This window comes from Perna viridis, chromosome 6, assembly GCF_037379345.1.
Source record: "Perna viridis isolate PV_CMFRI_1.1 ecotype Kerala chromosome 6, ASM3737934v1, whole genome shotgun sequence".
Taxonomy (NCBI): domain Eukaryota; kingdom Metazoa; phylum Mollusca; class Bivalvia; order Mytilida; family Mytilidae; genus Perna; species Perna viridis.
This window is the reverse complement of record NC_142450.1, coordinates 9,402,747-9,423,073: the sequence shown is the minus strand read 5'-3', so window position 1 is coordinate 9,423,073 and position 20,327 is coordinate 9,402,747. Positions and strand designations below refer to the sequence as shown.

At 33.7% G+C, this 20,327-nt stretch overlaps 1 pseudogene across 1 annotated transcript; it reads left to right on the top strand.

Moving 5' to 3' along the window:
* Positions 1-832: 832 nt before the first annotated feature.
* LOC148613560 (protein henna-like) lies at positions 833-18,294 on the top strand (annotated as a pseudogene). The gene is made up of 13 exons (XR_015923414.1): positions 833-976; positions 5,767-5,862; positions 6,357-6,531; positions 6,750-6,838; positions 8,061-8,128; positions 8,334-8,384; positions 10,061-10,206; positions 13,847-13,982; positions 14,411-14,536; positions 14,713-14,808; positions 15,139-15,272; positions 16,711-16,826; positions 17,966-18,294. The product of XR_015923414.1 is annotated as a protein henna-like (transcript).
* Positions 18,295-20,327: the final 2,033 nt, after the last annotated feature.

Below are 20,327 nucleotides of genomic sequence, written 5' to 3'. Positions count from 1 at the left end.
TGTTTTTTGACATGCATGTTTCTAAGTTTTCCCATTTTGCCTGATTCTTACACTTGATGCTATGAGCAATATACATCTAGAATTTCGTAACATAAGAAAATCAGTGAGATCATATATAACGTCAAAAATGGCTGATTCTCGTCGCATTACAAGCTTTCTTATTATTTACAAACTTTAGTTTTGTTGGCGTCAATTTTTCGCCATTAAAATGTCCATTTATCATATATAGTGTACACTCGTCTGCATAACTTCTTTTTTGATCAACATTTTCGAAATGTAAGTTTTATATTTTTAGTCGTGTAATTTAACTGCTTAATATTCGTAAAATGATAGTAGATAATCATTGGTTGATTTTACACAGGAGCCTGAAATATTTTCAATAAATTATGTATAGAGCTGCAAACATACATTTACGGTTTCACTATCAGAGAGAAGCTTGCAATAAATCAAAACAAAACACACAACAGCGGCAATGGCGGATCCAGAAGTTTTGAAAAGGGGGTTCTAGAAAAAGGTGGTTCAAGACTATCATTTGATTATTGTTGTCCATATTTTGCAAATTTTCCAACAATATGGGGAGGGTTCCAACGCCGGAACTCTCCCCAGGGATCCACCACTGCAACAACAACAACAACAAATGCATGCATGTAAATATTTTTTTTAATATTCAAAGCATAGATACACATGTAATGTATTAAATAATTGTTTTAAAATCAATAGACACTGTTTCATTATTCTTCAGTGAACCATGACTATTCCCTTCAATAGTAACTTACCGCACCCTTTCTTTGTAATATGTAAATGATTTGTTTTTGGAAAATCTATTTGAAAAATAGCAAAGAAAAACAGTGTACAGAGAAGAGAATGTGCTAAATATATATCCTTGTAATCAACCGAATGAATAAAACTCAACATAGTTCCATTTAGAGCCTCATACAGGTTCGTCAGAATACTCTTAAACATGGATTCTAATGCGGTAAGAATATCATCGAAAAGTATCTTTTTCTTATGTCTGTAAAAATATATGTATAAGCACTTTAACTGCAAGCCCTATCTGTCTTAATTTTTTTTGTATTTTTTACACTAACAGTTGAATTAATACACCTTTATGGAGACTGAAAAAGTGATACATATACTGATTTCAGAAACGAATCTATAGATCAAAAACGTATATTATAACTAAAATTATATGTTACTTCATTCCAATATTAGTATAATTTTAATGAACCAACTCTTTGATTGTGTATTTTGGCTATTAGCGTGGCGGTGCTTTAGGGAAAATCTGTTGTTTTGCAGTTATAAAGTGAAACTATCATATAGAATGGGGTCTCGTTCGTTTTTTAAATTGATTGGCACCTCTTTTTTGAATGATTGTACATGGCCTAAATAAATGTATAAATTTTATAAACTTTTAAGTAAATTTTGTTTCATATGCACATGTATATATAAAAATTCTACAATATAACGAGAGATTTTGTAACCGCACTTAGTCAATAAATCACCGAATCCAGGTTTTAGGTATTATAATACACTGACTCAGTCAATATACAATACATGTATAAGCCTTCGTTTTCTTGAATCATGAATAGAGTAAAAAAAAATGCAAAATAAAACCCATAAAAATTAAAATGACGAAATGAGAGATGTTTTGGTTGAGGATGTCTCCAGATAATGAATAATCAGCGGGGGATAAAGCGAAGAACATATACACCACACTATCACAGGTATTCACAGAGTGATTGCAGTTATTGTTAACGGTAAAAGGATAAGCTCGATCCTGCAACGAGAATATAATCATAGAAGCTAGATAGATATGAACCAGTTACACTCTTAACATGTACTTCGTGAACAACAGAATCATTTTTTAACACCAGTAGTATTCAGATTTTTTAAAAGGGGATGCGGTTCCAGAAGCGATTCCAGGCTATCATCTGTTAATTTTTTTTCCAAATTTGGACAAAATTAACAAAAATATCCGATAAACTGGGTGAGGGATTCCATCAATCCACCACTAATGTTGTGGTGTGTATAGACTTTGCTTCATTTTTTTTTTATATCTGAAGCTATGCACGATGAAAGCATATTTCATTTCCCCACGGTATTGGAATAGTTATTAATTGATAAAGATACCATTGCGTGATGATTATATTTTATGCAAATGCATTGTTCATTGTATATGCCAGCTGTATGGCCCCAGGCCTTCAGATGCGCCTCAGGTCAATACAGTAAGACACAAAAAGCAATAACTCTGCCAAAACATAAATCATATCGTTATAATATCATAAAGAAGCTACATGTACTATTTTAAATGCTGACTATGACATAATACCACATTTAACACGCATTCATATAACTGGGATTTTTCCAAGTATTTATAAGTTTGAAATTCCCGTCGAAAAGTACAACGCACTTGAATCATTGTCACAACTTACGAGTTTGTCTATATCTAGATCAGTAATAAGTAAACAAGGAAGAAAATTATAGCAATCACAGTTTATGTATGGAGAATAACAGATTATTACAAGCTCATATTTTACTATTTTTTACTTAGTTTGTGAATCTTACCAATTCTCTAATTTTGAGGAGGGGTTTTTCGTAAAGACGAAAACGGAAAACAGAAAATTGCATGAAGAATGGTTATGGCTCAGTCGTTAAATCGATGCATATTTAAAAAAACATTTAATGAATATCCATGCCTGATTAAAAATAATTTGTGGTGTGCTGAAATTTAAAAAAAAATGACCTTTTTCGTTAAAATCATTATTGTTTGTTGGTAAAAAAAATGACCTGTTTCGATTATTGTTTGTTTATTTATTTACATTCATTATCTGCTATTCGAGTTTTCTTGGTCATTGTCTACTATGATCGATGAGCCAGGAGAGGTGCAGGGGTTAGAGATTGGGACTTCACGGCTAAACCACCTGACTGTTCTTGCAAAAACTCTCCATTCAAATATGATCCTTCCGGTTGCGTCATTACGGGAGATTTAAACATCTATTCATCGAAAACGAATCTCTCCGTAAGGTCCTTTCTAAAGGTCCCAGTACCGTGAAAAACGCTCCACAAATTGTAATTATGACTTTAAAGTTCTTATGGATGCCGAAAGAAAATGGACAAAACGAGAACAAGAAGACATTGAATCTCTCAGCGTGGGTAATGTCTGTGAGGTCTTTAATTTTGAAATGGATGAAAGTTTTAAGTAGGTCAATGAGTATCAACGCTACATCAATTTTCAAAGTCCTCGATGTAGCAAAATCATTGTCTACTATACATGACAAATATGTTGTACCATCAGACGAAACCCAAAACAACATTGTTTTTGTCAGTAAAACATACTACATCCAATTCTATTATCAAAGGTAGACGTAGATAATAATAGCAGTAATATGACCCACTCTGCTACCACACTCTCTATAGAAGAGATCGTGGAAACCATAAATATGTGCTATCCACTTTTGATCTCTCTACCAAAGACGAAGATTGTGATTTACCGTCTACGTACTGAATTCCCAAACTCCACAAGAATCCATACAAACAGTGCTATATACCTGGATCTGCAAAATATACCACCAAAACTCTTTCAAAACTTTTAATTTCTATACTCACAGCTGTCAAATAAGGTCTGCAGACCTACCGTAACACTTGTTACTGCCGTGGTGGTATTAATTTAATGTGGATCCTGAAAAATTCGAAAGATCTTCCTGGAAAACCTCTATTCAAGATTATTATCAGAATACGGTAGCATGCGCATTAAAATCTATGATTTTTCAACTCTTTATACTTCTGTTCCCCTTAGTTAAATTCCCGACTCCAAAACATTATACATCGTTGTTATTCAAAAAATGTCGGTACACCAAGATACAAATATGTACACATGAAGTTCTTGGTAGAGATTCCTCATACTTTGTAAAAACAATTTAAAATCATCTTCCAAATTTAACGAAGAAGAAGTTTACAAAATGCTGGAATTTTTTATCGACAACATATTTAACCAGTGTGGTGGATGAGTTTTTCAACAAACGGTCGGCCCTGCCATGGGAACAAACTGTGCCCCTCTACTTGCTGACCTATCCCTTCACTCTTATGAGGCTGACTTTATAGCTGATCTAATCCAAAAGAAGAAACATCGTTTAGCTAGATCCTTTAATCTCAGTTTCCGATGTATAGATGACGAATTATCGTTAAACAATCCTAGTTTTTTTGGTTTTATACATCGCATCTGCCCCAAAGAACTTGAAATAAATGATACTACAGACATTGTGAAGTCAGCCTCATATGTTGACCTTCACTTAGAAATCGATGGTAAAGGAAAACTTTTGACCAAACTATACGTCAAACGCGATGACTTTTCATTCCGTATTGCCAACTTTTCTTTCAACTGTGTCAACATCCATTCAGTACCTGCGTATGGAGTTTTCTTATCACAACTCATACGTTACGACAGAGCAGGCCGTAAATACGCAGACTTTTTGTATCGTGCTAGACCTCTTACAATAGGCTTCTGGAAAAAGGTTATGTTGCTACAAGATTGATGTTGTTACTATAGAAGTTTTATGGTCGCCATCATGGATTTTAGGATCGTTACTATGTATCCATGAAAACTTTTGTCTACCCTGGATGCTGTTTGTATGGATTCTTGTAGACTTTTTACGAACAACTCGGCGGGTGTTTCTAAAACAGCAGGGGAAGCTTACCCTACCGGTGCACCTGGTTCATGCTCCCAGTTTTTAGAGGAGTCGGATTGCCCATTTACTTTTGCTACTTTGTATGTATTTTTTGTTTTGTGATTTTATGTCATTTGATGTGTGTGTGTGTGTGTGTGTGTGTGTGTGTGTCTGTTTTCTTGTCTTGTCTTTGTCCCTGGATTATATTCTTTAGATTTCCGATGGAATCTTTGTTCTCTTGTTTACTCTTTTATGGATTTAGCAGATTATAATGATATATATAATGCTGTCGATGCCATCTTCTGCAGATATTACATGTCAATTATACCACAAGGTGCCATACCTCAAAAGAAAGCGTTGGATTGGTTTTAGGGGTTGTTACTTGACCGTTTAGAAATTGATGGTCAAAGGGAACAATTCAAGAAACCGTTATTTTAGCGATGTCCAGACAATGAATTTAGTAAAAATGAATGGATCTCCTGCAATTGTATCACATCACAATACGATGTGTCATACCATAAAAAGAACGGATGGGATTGATTTTTGGAGTCATAACTTGAACCGTTTAGAAATTATGGGCCAAAAAAGGGAAAAACAAACATTTTTCTGATGTAGACAATGACATGATTATAAGTAAGTGTAACTCTTTGAAATTCTACCACAAGGCGCCATACCAATGAAGGATGGATGCTTTTGATTTTGGGGGGTTTAGCATGAACTGTCTAGGAATTAGTATCTAAAATGCCACCAGAAACAAGCATTTTCACGATTTAGTACAGGTAATAACTTTTGGTAAAAGTTCTCTTTGTAACTGCGCCACAAGATGGCATTTATTTTGGGAGTTGTGCTTATTGAGAAATAAGGAACCAAAAGCGGGTCACTTTGATTCTGTTGGAATAATTTGCTGTGTCAATTATTTAACCTCAATAAAAAATCCAGAGCTGTATCAAGCTGTGTCCGTACATGCCTCAACTGTCCAGAGTTCGACCTCTGCGGCTGTAGCAAGCAGCGCCTTGTGAAGCATTTTATTTCAGAATGTTTTCATGTAACATTGAATACACACACTGTCCAATATCATTAAAGAAACTTTTTGTATTTCAAGAATGAACAGACGGGTCAACACGAAATCGATGGAGAAGTGGGCTTGACGTTTACATGTAGTTTTCCTGACTTAGCCAAGGCAATTTTATCATTTGAGGTAATCCTATAAAACATGAAAGAAGATTTATTTTCTTTGTTTTAATTGGCTTGCACGAAGTTTAATCAAACCTAGAAATTTTACAAATCCATTTTGATAGTCCTAAAAAACTCGATTTAAATGTAAACAACGAGTATGTATGAACCAAACGTCATGTAAAACGCTAACTACAAAGCTACTGCACACGTTTTTGGTGCGATGTTATGTTGATTTTTAACCAAGTTATTAATTAGGTGCGGATACAAGGACAGCGTGCCGGATGTACGACCCCTCCCCCAATATAAAACAAATGTTTTTGCATGAAATTTTGATTTTCACAAATTATACTCCAAGCATTTGTTGGCTTCGCTTCGCTTGGCCTTCAATGGCAATTCTAATTATCTGAAATCATGGATCCGCTCCTTATTGCTGTTTTTTGCAATAGCAATGATTATGAGATATCATAACTGACAATAGCTAAACAACTAAAATCCCAGTTTTCTCCATTATTTTAGAAATGTGATGTCGTTCTTCTATCTGTGGAATCAAGGCAGTCAAAGGAAATAGATGGATTATATGATTTTATGGTACGGTGTAAAACTAGCAATAATGGTTTTCCCGCTGCCATTGAGGAAATAAAGCAGTATTCGAAATGTGTCACCGTTTGTAAAGACGACGGTGAAAATGGGGGTTTGTGTCATTATTTATATCATAACTTGCACAGTGTACTTATGATCAGGTCTATTTAAACGTGAAACACCTAACTATAAATTTGCATTTCGAAATTGTACAACAATTGCTGAATATTTATTTATGGCCATCCACCATCAGTGATTAGCAGTACTTTTAAACGAATAAGATAAGTTATATCTATAAATTAATTATAAAAGCTGTTTTTGATTTTTTAGTTCCATGGTTCCCAGTGTACGTAGCAGAACTGGACAAATTTGCGAACAAGGTGCTGAGTTACGGAGCAGAGCTAGATGCTGACCATCCGGTAAAATTAATTGTTTATTTGGCTATCAATGATTTTTTTTTATGTATTCTTAAATCTTAAACAAATCAGGAGACTGACCATCGTATTCTTCACGTTTTGAGAAGTTCGTTGTTAACTCGTGTAATGTAGTATCTAGTACCGGAACTCAGAAATCAAAAATACTAACTTTTACCCCTAATCTGTCATATTTTTACTTGCACCATCTTTTTTCAAATACCAAGTACACTGTAGGCAGAACATTTCATGATCTTATATGTTCTAACTTGTACCCAATAATCATTCACGTTTTACAAAAAAAAGATATTCTGACCATGTCCTTTTCTTTTCACATTCTGACCATGTCCTGCTTTCATCATTCTGACCATGTCCTACTCCTTTCAAATTATGACCATGTCCTTCTCCTTTCACATTTACTTCTCCTATCATATTATGTCAAGGTCCTTTTCCTTTCACGTGCATTTGTCTACCCTAAAACATTCTGACCAAGATCTTTGGCAATTCTACATTTGTTGACAATGCTTATTCCCGTCCTTAACTTAATGACCAGGTTTGTCTTATTTATCACATACTAATCTTCCCTTTTCTAATACCCATGTGATTTTGACAGAATTCTGTCTTATTCATGTAAATGATGACTATATATTTTTAAAAGACCTTCCATGTACTGATAGTTCAATTGTCTTTGATAATATTTAAATATTGCAATTATATTTCATCAATTAACATTCGTACCTTAAATGTCAGTCACTGTAAGAATCGGGTGGGTGAAACGTGGTATGAAAAAAAAACCACACTATTTTGAAAGTGTAATTGACTGTAAGCAAGTGAATCAAGTGAAAAAAAGGCAAGATTTTCAATATAATTTTGGTAATTTGAGTTGAGTAATAATTTCATTGAAATACATGTACAATGAAAATGAACATTTCAAGGGCAGATAACTCATTTTTCTGACATTCTATTAAAAATTTTCTGAACAAATCCAGTGACGCAGAGATCAAGTAATGCTCTTTCTAAATAAAGTATCCTTGAGTGATATTACATTGTCAGATCGGGGGGTTTTCGGCATGCATGTTTCTGATTTTCCCCATTTTTTCCCTATCATTTTATTCTTACAAAAACTTACACTTTTAAAAAAGGTATATTTTCAACGGACTTTGGCTCAATTGATTCAAATCCTCAATACACGAATATAGAACTGACGTTTTATTTGTTTAAAACAAAGGGATTTACAGATGAAGTTTACAGAAAGAGAAGGAAACATTTTGCTGATATAGCCATTAGTTATAAACAGTGAGTACCAGCATATCTTTTACAAAAGGCGAATATTGTTTTCTTTTCAAATTCCACAGACTATTTTCTTTAGATAAAACAATATAATTAGAAAATTTTGCAAATTAAAGCGTGTAAAAAGGAAAACTGTTTATTAATGACCTCTGCTATTCAACAAATACTTACATTGTTAAAACATACACACTAATCTTGTTGGTTTTTGCAGTGGGCAGCCCATCCCTCGAGTGGAATATACACAGGATGAAATCAGTACCTGGTAAATATTTTTAAATATGTTGAGCTATTTAGTTCAGTCGGATTTTTTTTTTTATATATGTGAGTATTTTTTGCGTGAATATCCTGTTATGAGCACAATACTAGAAAAGCGGGTCCAAGGAACAACATACTAGGGATGTGGATCCAAGGAACAACATATAATGGATGCGGGTCCAACGAACAACATACTAGGGATGCGGGTCCAAGGAATAACATACTAGGGATACGGGTCCTACATACTAGGAAACATTCCCAAGTGTCATTATACTATAATTAAGAAAGCAGAACCAAGGAACAAAAATAGGAAAGCGGATCAAAGGAACAACATACTAGACCCACTGCTGAACATTAAATTTGAACGTATCTTCCATTGAGTGGTGTCATTTTTAAAGTATATACAATATACCTCTATTGTATTGATAAGTGTTCTTTTTCTTTTTATATTTGCTGTTTTTCTGTCTTCCATTGATTTTGCTCTTTTAAAGTCTACCACGATACTTGTTTCTCCCGTAGTTTTATTAATTCAATATGAATCCTGAAAAATTCGAAAGATCTTCTAGAAACCCTTAGTTGAAGAGTGTTATCAGAAAACAATAGCATTATAGACTATGATTTCTCAACTCTTTATACTTCTATTCCCAAACTCAGTTAAATCCCAACTCATAAACATTGTACATCGCTGTTACTCCAAAAAGACGGTATACCTAGATACAAATGTAATGCTTGGTAGAGATTCCTCATACTTGGAAAAAAAACCGATTCCAAATAATTTTCCAAATATACCAAAGATGTTTTCAAAATGCTGGAATTATTTATCGGCAACATATTTGTTGTCCAGTGTAATGGATGAATTCAAATGGGAACATATTATGCATCCATTCAGCACCTGCGTATGGTGTTTTCTTATAACAACTCATACGTCATACCAGGGCTAGCCGTAAATACGCAGACTTTTTGTATCGCCCTAGACTTCTTACAATTAGGCTTCTGGAACAGGGTTATGTTGCTACAAGATTGAGGTCATTACTAAAGAAGCTTTATGGTCGTCATCATGAACTCGTGGATCTTTACAGTGTATCCATCTGCACCATGAAAACCGATTTGTTCAACGTGTAATAGTTTTCCTTTCCTCTGTCTTCTACCCTGGACTTGACGTTTTATTAGCAACTCGGTTGGTATTTCTAGAAAGGCAGAAACGCTTACCGAACCGGTGCCTTTGGTCCATGCTTCCAGTTTTTAGTGGAGTCCGAGTTGCTCATATACTTTTGCTACATTGTATGTATTATTTTGTTTATTTTATGCTCTTTGTTGTGTGTGTCTGATTTTCTTGTTTTGTATCTCTCCCTGGATTGCATTATTTTGATTTCCGCAAAGGTCTTTGTCCCCTTGATTACTCTTCCATCGTTTTGGTTATTTTTAAACTCAGTCTCAAGGGATAATTTTATGTATCTTTAAGGAATATTTAAAAAGATACGTCTCGAAAGATCTACTATTATCTATATATTACTACGCAATGAGAGACATGATAATATATTGATAAATCTTTTGGCCAATATCAGAGCCAGAACTTTTCCCAACAGATCCCAGCCTCTTCCGCCTCAAATGGTCAAAAGATTTCGGGGCATTGTGTGTGTATTCAATTCCATTGTCACGTTATCTAATATTTGTTTATTTAAGGAGAACGATTTACACGAAATTAGTGGCGTTGTACCCAACACATGCTTGTACAGAGTTCAATGAAGCATTCCAATCATTAAAGGAGAAGTGTGGTTATGGTCCTGACAGTATTCCCCAGTTAGAGGATATATCAAACTTTTTGAGAGGTAGGAAATATTGTAGTAGTCGATAAAAATATCTCCATTGTTTGGTGTTGTATTTTACCCATTTCCATGGATGTGTGTGAGTGTATGTATGTGTGTGTTTGAGTGTTTTTTTAAACTGAGTCGGAAGTCACTAAATCATAATTTAATGACGTGTTTTTGTGTGTGCGTGCTTTTTGTCAATGAAGCCACGACATTGGCTGAAATTGACCTAGGCATCACATGAAAATCTTGCTAAATATCATAATTTGCGGTAACACTCACATGCATCCGCGATCAAAACCATTGTGAATGGAAAAGAGTGAAACGTGAAATGGAAAGGAGTGAAAATAACCATGAAATTGATGGTTAATCAAACAGCATGCAAGGGAAATTTCGCATCTTCCATTTCATTTATAGGAATCCGTGTAATATTTACTCACTATTGAATGACTTGTTTCTTCAGACTGTTGATCACGTGGTGAAAAATTGTTACGTTCACCGACCATCTCATGCGTATGAATATCTCACGTGACCTTAGAAGAAAAGTTTCTGAAGCTGAAGGGGACGCCAAACGAGAAATAGCTTTATTAAATAAGGTGGGTTACTGCATGAAAGCACTCCCTAATGGAGACACAATTCTTTCATTACAGATACTATTTGCAAACAAGTTTTGATTATCTTAAGGGAAAGAATGGATATTTTGTTTCTGTATCTGTAGGCCCCGCTAGTACCCTTGTGTCCTCCCGCCATCTTGGATTTCTCCAGTGGAGCATTATGACAAATCTAGGTATATTCTTTAATTCGCCTGACAATTTTTACATGTAGACTTAAAATAGCTGAAAATAGTATTTGAGAGACAAAGTTTTATATATCTTAATATTGAAGGGAAAATGAATTCTTTTTTTTCTGCCAGTCAACTCATTAGTACAATACTTTCGCGTCACCCCGCATGCATCTCAACAGACGAGCATCATGTCAAATCTTCTGTATTAATCCCGTTTATTTTTTTTTATTGATGTACAATATTTGTGAAATGTTCTTTGTACTCTGTTAGTTTATGATAAATAGGTATGAATCTATCGTGATTTCATATAAAAAAGCTAAAAATAAAACATGGAAAAGAGAATTAACATGTATATTTTTAAATGTGTGTCGCCAAATCAACTCAAGAAGCCATGGCTGCTCAGCTAATAAACGGTCTTTAAAAATGTTTTTCTTCTAAGAGAAAGAATGGTAAAAATATTACTTTACCTAGTTTAAAATATTACAATCCTTTTTTTATGATTAGAAATGTGATTGTGCAGTAAGAAACAGAGCAAACTATGAAGGCTTCCTTGACTTAGTACTTCAGTTCTTTGATTTAAAACTGAGTCCAAAGTCACTACTGTGATTATCATAATTTAATGGGGATGTTACTAACATAATAGGTACATATGGAAGTGTATAAGAGTCATAAATTACGATTATTTTGGTATATGTAAACTTATCTCATGTTGATAAGAAAGTTTTTAATTAACGGTATTATCTTACATTAAATAAATTGACATAGTTAATTGAAATTTACAAAAAGCACATACGTAATCTGACTTCCATTGTTTAATCCATACTTTTACCGAGGAAGAGTCTGACATAAATTAAGTCGCAATAAAGACACATTAAAACACATTAATAAAAACAATTAAAAACAAATAAATTGTTTGTTTCATTTTCTTGTAAAATGTTCTTGTAATTGTTATTTCTTTTTGAAAACTCATGATATGGTTTAATGGATTTTTTTTTAAAACTGTATAAGAATAGAGTCAAGTTGTGATATTTAAAAAAAAAAGATGTGTAATATTTCATAAAAATTATCTCCCCTTTGATTAATGCAACAAAATTACCTCCCTTGGTTAAAACGAATTTATCTAAATAAATCAAAATGTTATTTGTAATTTTGAAATTACAGAAAAAAATGGATTTTTAGAATGATTAATATGGCTTATCAGATTTGCCATGGGAAGAGTCCATTCTTCCCTTGGGAACAGAAGTTCCTATGGGAAAAGTGAATCCTCCCATATGAAAACAAGATCCCATAGGAACTTTACATTTCCCATAGGAAATGTGTAATTTTCCCGTAGGAACTCCAGATTTTGCTATGGGAAAAGTAATTTTCCCATGGGAAATCTGACTTAAATCCTCAATAACTCTTTTCTTGATAGTTTTTTCATCTCTTTGCATGTCATGTATGCTTAAGCTACTAAAGTACTTCATGATCACCAAAAAAAATCCTACTACATTTTAAAAAAATGTCGGAATGGCAAATTTGTCCCGCAGAGAGTTCATATCTGATAAGATACAGAATGTTAGGGTGCACTATACAGTTACATTAAGGCGCACTCCAAGTTACCCCCGTCAAATTTTGTAAAACTTAAAAGTGAAATGGTGGATATATTGTTTAAATTTAGATAAGCATTTATACATAGACAGATGTAATATATATAATGGTAAAGAGGTGTAAATGGAGAATGTTATCCGGAACGTTTCAGTCCCCTGCCGTATTAGGTTCTCTCCTCAGCATCAGATGACTGATTTTCAAAATACCTTATTTCGCACGAACTTTTGGGACTAAAATTGTGAGAGAATGAATAAAAAAGGGTCTTATTATTTTTACCTTTTTTCCACCTACTCCATGCATACTTTCATCCTGTGGTAGTGTCTAAGTGCCTGATATTTCATAAAACGTAGTATTTGGCTGTTAGTTTTGGGAAGGCACCCCTGATTTGTACTAAAACTCAGTGATATTTTCCTCAGAATGTTACCATGGCTACTGGATTTTATAAGAATAATCACTTAATTACTCATAAATGACTTGAACCTCCACACGCCAAGGATTTAAACAATATGCACTTTTTTATAACAATACTAGAAATTTCTGTACAGACTGCCTCAAAACAGCTTTTTTCAACAAAATGAGACCAAATTTTCAGAAATGACCTAACTGTATTATACTACCATATTCACGTGTAAGGTGCTGTGGTAACCAGTTTGCGGGACTAGTGCTAGTCAGAAAATTATAACTAACACTAAAACCATTTACGGCCAGTCTATCTAACTGCTTACTCGCATTGCTGAAGTTTCTTGATTGATTTAAACAAAATAACAATGATCCTTACTTTCAGACCCGTGGTTCGGCATTCCCATCAGTATTACTTTCAGACCCGTGGTTCGGCATTCCCATTAGTATTTTGTAATTGCTTTCAGATCGGTTCACGCTTTCAGGAAATTTGTTGTTATGTCTACGTCAACTTTGGCCAAAATTACAATGAGATTTGTGGAATATTAACTTTTTTTATCTAAATTTTGTAATTGATTTCAAACCGATTAATGGCTGAAACTGAGGCCTGTGACAGATTATTTGTTCCGCTAAAGCAAAACGATTAGATTCTATTCTTGGAACTGTGGTTTATTGTCGTCGAATTTTGTCCTTAACAGTCGAAATTTTATCTTTAACATCTGGCGATTAGGATTTTCAGATTTTTTTTTTGGTCATTCAGATTTTGTTTTGTATTCAGTAGTTAACATCACAATGACGTCTTTAATGTTAGGCTGTCCAGAGAACGAACATACCATGTACTGAGATGTTAGCTGCTGTTCATCAACCAGTTTTATCTCTTGATTTCAGATCGATCAGGATTTATACTGAGACCAGTAGCAGGTTTGCTGTCATCCAGAGACTTTCTAGCAGGTCTTGCATTTCGTGTGTTTCACGCCACCCAGTACATCCGCCATGGATCCAAACCGCTGTATACACCAGAACCGTTAGTATGACAATCTTTGTAAAATACTTTGATACGGAAAGAGAAATGGACAAAGCTTAAAGAAGGTAGGCCTAGGGTAAGGACATAACTCTTGAAATCAGTAATATGTTTGTATCATATTCAATCTCACCAAAGCCTTTCAAGCTTTCATTTGAAACAGAATGAAATCAATCCACGTTCCTTTGATGCTTACATGAGATTTATGTAAAATGTTGAATACAAACGTTCCAATGATTTGTAAGAGTTGTGTCCCTTACCGTAGGTTTACCTCCTTAAATCTATTTTAGGAGTAATAGTTTTAATGTACATGTAAGTTATGGTTCCACTCCATGACTGTTAGACTTTTTCCTTAGTTAAAATTACGAGAAACGGTTTAAGCTAGAATTATACGTCTAGTTAATTGCAGCTAATGTATTTTTGTGTTACAGTGATGTATGCCATGAACTCCTTGGTCATGTTCCTATGTTTGCTGATCCCGAATTTGCACAATTTTCTCAGGATTGGGACTTGCTAGCTTGGGTGCATCGGAAGAGGATGTTAAAAAACTTGCAACAGTATGTAGATTGTATATCAAATCTTTGTTTTTCAATTCATATCTTTCGCATTTTTGTTTTAGTTTATGCTGTCACTACCTACCGCTCTTTGCTTTTTCATTTTCGAAAACTGTTTAACGGTATTTTTTAAACAATTTAAATTAATTTGAAAAAAATATTTAAACATGCATTTTCAGCTATACTGGTTTACAATAGAATTTGGTCTATGCCGAGAGGGACAGGATGTCAAAGCGTATGGTGCTGGGATACTGTCCTCATTCGGAGAAATAGAGGTAGTTAAATTGCCAATTTAATTACACTTGTTATACAATCTGCATGTAGTGATCCAGTAGTCATTATGGTTTTATTTTTTTTAAATACTGACAAATAGAACAGTAAACAGTTTATGTATTAACATCTTACAACACTGTTCTATACTTTACCAGAATCTGACACTGGAGATTGTACTTTCTCATTCTAAATCAAAGATGGTTTGAATTTAGATGACCTACATGTGCCTTTGAATGTCTTTATTGAAGTTTAGCCAGTGTAGATCTTTACCATATTTGTTTTATTGATTAGCTTTCCTCGTAAGTATGTTATTATTTGTATTTATTTTACAGTACTGTCAGACAGATGAACCAGAGAAGCGTGATTTTGAACCAGAGGAAGCCGCCGTTCAGGATTATCCCGTTGTTACGTTCCAACCTGTATATTTCGTTGCTGATTCGTTTCAGTCAGCAAAGGACAAATTGAAGTAAGACTTCAGGAGGTAGACCTAGAGTAAGGGACACAACTCTTACAAATCATTGGAACGTTTCTATTCAACTTTTTTCATCAATCTCATGTAAGCATCAAAATAACTTGGACTGATTTCATTCTGTTTCAAATGAAAGCTTGGTATGCTTTGTTGAAATTCAATATCATACAAACATATTACTGATTTCAAGAGTTATGTCCCCTATTCTAGGTCTACCTCCTTAAAAATCCATTGTATCTATAGCTACCAGACACTTTTTTATTGCCTTTTGTAATCTTCATGTATTTGAATTTTTAAAAAGTGAAGCAGTTTGTTGGAAAAGTTTAATCTACAATATGCTAAGCTTCAAGTGGTATCATGTTAGTGTTAATGTGTCTGTTATCTACAATTGTATGAAGACTCACCTTACCAATGCAAAAATGTTCATGTTCCCAGTTTTAGGGGAGTCCGGGTTTTTCATTTACTTTTGTTTCTGTGTTTTGTTGTTTCATAATTTTGGTCATGTTTGTTATGTGTTTTTTTTTGTCTATTCCTGAATTTTTTATTATGTTCTTTTTATTTGCCGTTCGAATCTTGATTCCCTTGATTTTTTTTGCCTTTCCACCTACTTTGATACTCAAAAAATATTACCTATTTCTAGTATAGTTCTTTTTTAGTTTGAGAGTTTGAAATGTCTTTGTACAGGTAACTGGCCATCCCTCTCTCAATTTCCTTAACTAGTTTATCTACATACATATAACATTTTTAAGCTTGGGAACATTTTATGTCATCTATGATGGTCATGTCGATATTGGATCCCTGTAGATGAATATTCGTTGATTCTCATTTCTTTTATTTACAACAGTATGAAACCATTCAACGATACTATTTAGGTTTCATCGTGACAACTTTGCACCTTTGCACCATAGCTTTGGGTTCATTCACTGCAAGCAAGATCATTTGTCATAAAAATTTTTAGATATGTCTACTTTGCTTTGTTTTTTTCTAGAACTCGACCCGATCTTTGAGGTGATGAAATCAAGTATTTTTTAACATATCTTTTTTTTTGTCTGATTTGGAAAATGAGCATGACCACATCATGAATGTTTCAACGCATGTAAACATTTTAAGCATTCAACGAGGAGGTGCAATAAAGTATTGCATATAGATATTGGTGTCTCCTTTTTTAAAAAAATCGAAAAGGTAACAAGAGTAACATTCATTTGGGGTCCAAATGAGGTCCCCTCTTTTGTTTTCAAAACATGTTATTTACGTTAATTTTTTAAGGGAAAATGACAAATAATTTCCTAAACCACCCCTTTTACTACCCCAACTTTCAAAATCTCTGGATCCGCTTCTGATTTACCCTCGGGTTTACCTCTCTAAACAATTTGTCCTTATGAATATGTTTTAGTGGCCTTTTCATGATATTTTACATATCAATGTCCTGTTTCAGGGATTATGCGTCAAAGATTCCTAGACGATTTAACGTTCGTTATGACCCCTACACAAAACGTATTAACGTCATATCTGGCAGAAAGGGGGTTTGTGATTTTCTAAAGGATTTGCAAGGTAAGTCTACATAAAATCTAAACTGTACTTAATTCTTGGTTGTACAGTTTGTTTAGAGTGGCCTATAGTTGATATTGAATTAATTGTGTTTACAAAAATCAGACAGGAGATGATTCGTGTATGTCAAAACCTATCAAATTCACTTTAAGTTCCTGTTTAGAAACAGTTCCTGACCAGATCACATAACCAGTCTTAAGGTTTCACCAGTTAGTTGCATATTTAAATGAAAAATTATGTAGATTGTACATGAAGGTTCATGACTTTGTTGATTTTTTGTGGGGGATGAATGTATGATTTTTCGCCAAAACTGCAGTAAAAATGATTACAGTGACGTAAAAATATGGCGTATGAATACAGGAAAAGCATCGTTTCCTGCACCGTGAATCATCTCTAAATAAATCATGAATTTTATATGGATTGACATTGACATGTTTTCATTTTTTGCGGTAATTACAGTGTGTATGTATACAAAATTTAACATGTATACTGTAACTGTTGTGAAAGTCGAGATCTTTTAATTTTTTTTTCGAAAATCATGATCTTTGAAATTTGCATGGTTCTTTTACAGCACATGTAATGTATACTGTCTTTAGTGTGTGGATAAAAACATAATTAGACACTCACATGGAATAGTTTATACCACAAATATAATAACTAAACTCGTTAGTCGTTTTTCATATTCCCGACTTTGGCATCGATTTTTAAAGATTTTTAGCGAAGGAGAGTAATTTTCTACAAATTTGTCTTCCGACAGACTGGTTTACTGTCAAATTGGAGCAATAGACAGCAGTGAACCTCAAATTCAAATATTCAATTTATTAGAGCCGCGGTAAGTATTTGGATTCTTTTGAATAACTTATTTCAAACCATTCAGGTACTTACTGAAGTGAAAATATAAGGTTTCAAGAAAAATGTTTACTGTTTTCCTTTTCCTCAAAGAGACCGGCAACCAGATTGTCGGATGTTGGGGAGGTTACGTCCCTTTTCCAAAAGAGACCGGCAACCAGGTTGTCGGATGTTGATGTGTTACGTCCCTTTGAAAAAAAAACAATATGCTAAAATGACTTGCATTCCGTAAATACGAAAAACGACCATTAATATTCTATTCATAACAATCATGCAAGAGTTTTATTTTGTAGGAGAAGCGACTTTTCTGAATGACACCGTTAACAAATTGAGCATTTTTTGAACAGATAATCAATAGTATTACTGTGACAGATAAAATAGCAATGAACAGAAATGTAATTTTGTGTTGGTATATGTTCAATGAATTGTTTGCATTTGTTAAGTTATATATTCGAATCAATAAATATACTCAACATATAAATACATAAACTGATAGTATTTGTAATATAAATTGTATATGTAGCAGAAATGTGTGTTATTCAATTTAAAGGTTGACTTACTTGCTTTCTTGTGTGTGTATCATATATATAATTTAGTGAAACTCGTGTTGAAGAAAAAGAAAATCTTACTTTGTGTTCTGTTGTATCATTCAGATTAGAACAGACTTTGTTCCCTACTGTAAGTTACTACACTGAGAGTTTTTTTTTTAATATTAAGGGATTATCAAAGACTAGGGATTAAACCATTTAATGGCGCTGTGAGTCCCGATTTCTCCAGCATTCGTAAGAACCACATTTAAACTATTTGTGAATCTTAAAATTATTTTTGTTTCTCATCAGAAATCCCAGAAATCATTTACTGATAATGATAAAGCAATCGCATGTTATGCAGAACTTTACAATTGAAAAATCAAGTTTCATATTTTAGAAAGAATGCTGAAATACAAACATCGTAAGGTTCCGAGTTTTATTTTTTGTTGTTGCAAGCAACATTCAATATAGTAGGGTATATTTTGGTTCAAATTTGACGTGTTCCGTTGCTTACATAAAAACGGCCTCTTTTCATTATAAATCATTGCCATTGCATGCTATTGAATTTTTAAAACCATCGAATTTCACTTGATTATTTAATCAAGCAAAAATGAAATGAAATATAACTAGAGACTCTAAACAGCCGTAATCGCTCACCTGTCAAACTGTGCCAAGTCAGTAGGAAATGATACCATTTTCATCATTAACATATAATTTGGAATAGCGTATATATATTGTTGAAACCCAAGCAAGTAAAAATTTGGCAGGAAAATGACAAGCACTAATTAAAATTTCGCCATCACCTTTCAACTCAGGATACAATGTTTTATATTGAAACCAAGTATCATTGAAATCAGAGCATGTTAAAAAATTGGCGGGAAATATGGCCGACTAGAACAAATTTTTGTCATCACCATTCAACTGAGGACACCAGGTTTCCAAATATAATAAATCCTAGCAAGTAAAGAAAATGGCGGAATATGACAGCCCACAAAAAAGTTACTTTCAAATAAGCTGTAGATATCATGTTAACCTCGAAAATAGCTTTAATGTTCATAATTTTATATGGGTCGAGGCAAAAACTAGGAAAAACTGCATTTTGAACCCTATGTTCTATTTTTAGTTACGATGGCCACATTTATTATTGGATCTCTCTTAAATGAAGATCTTTTGTATCCAACATGCTATAGACTATTCCTGCAAAGTTTCAAAGAAATCTGTGAAGTAGTTTAATAAGAGAAATCGACGTTTGAAAAATAACAGGCAATAACTGGAAAAAAACATTAAAAATGACACTTTCAGGGGCCATAACTCCAACAAGAGTCAATTTATGCTTTACATGTTTTCTAATTTTTTGTAATAATCGTCAATCTGTTATCGTCATCTAAATTACTGCATGACAGAAGTCTAAAAAATCGTCAAAAATGATCCTTTCAAGGGCCATACATGTGACTCTAAATTTTCTGAAGTTTGCGCCAATGATGGATCTTGTCTTTGTATTGTTAATAAAATTCAGTTGTCAGGAAGGAGCTAGGACGGATCAGATTTCTTCTATCTGGTACAGTTTTAAAGATATAAGTCAAAGTATATGGTCAGACTCCTATGCTCTGTTGTGAGCTACGGCGGCCATGTGCACTTTTGCACTTTTGTGCAAGATATATAATAGCCTTAGAAACATCTGTGCAAATTTTCATATAATTCTGCTCCGTAGTTTCAGATGAGATTTTCGAAAAATTATCAAAGGACGACGACGCAACGACGACGGACGACGACAAGAGACGCCATGTGATGGTACATGTAAATACTCACTTGGCCCTATGGGCCAGGTCGGCTAAAAAGTCTGTTACTCGAAATTTCCACAGGATGCAAACTGTGAAAAACACACAGCTTAATTGTAACAATTAAAAGTCAAGTCAGCTGGCATTAAATTTTACAAACACGATAAAACAAAGCCCCCCACCAAATCCAGCAATGTAATAAATAACGGCAAAACAAATACCAAAGCATCAGCAATGGGATGATTCAGATACGTCAAAATCGCCAAATATGGCCAAAATGTGAACATATTAAACAGAGACGATCTACGTACACAATATAGCAAATCAAATAAAATAGATTGCACATA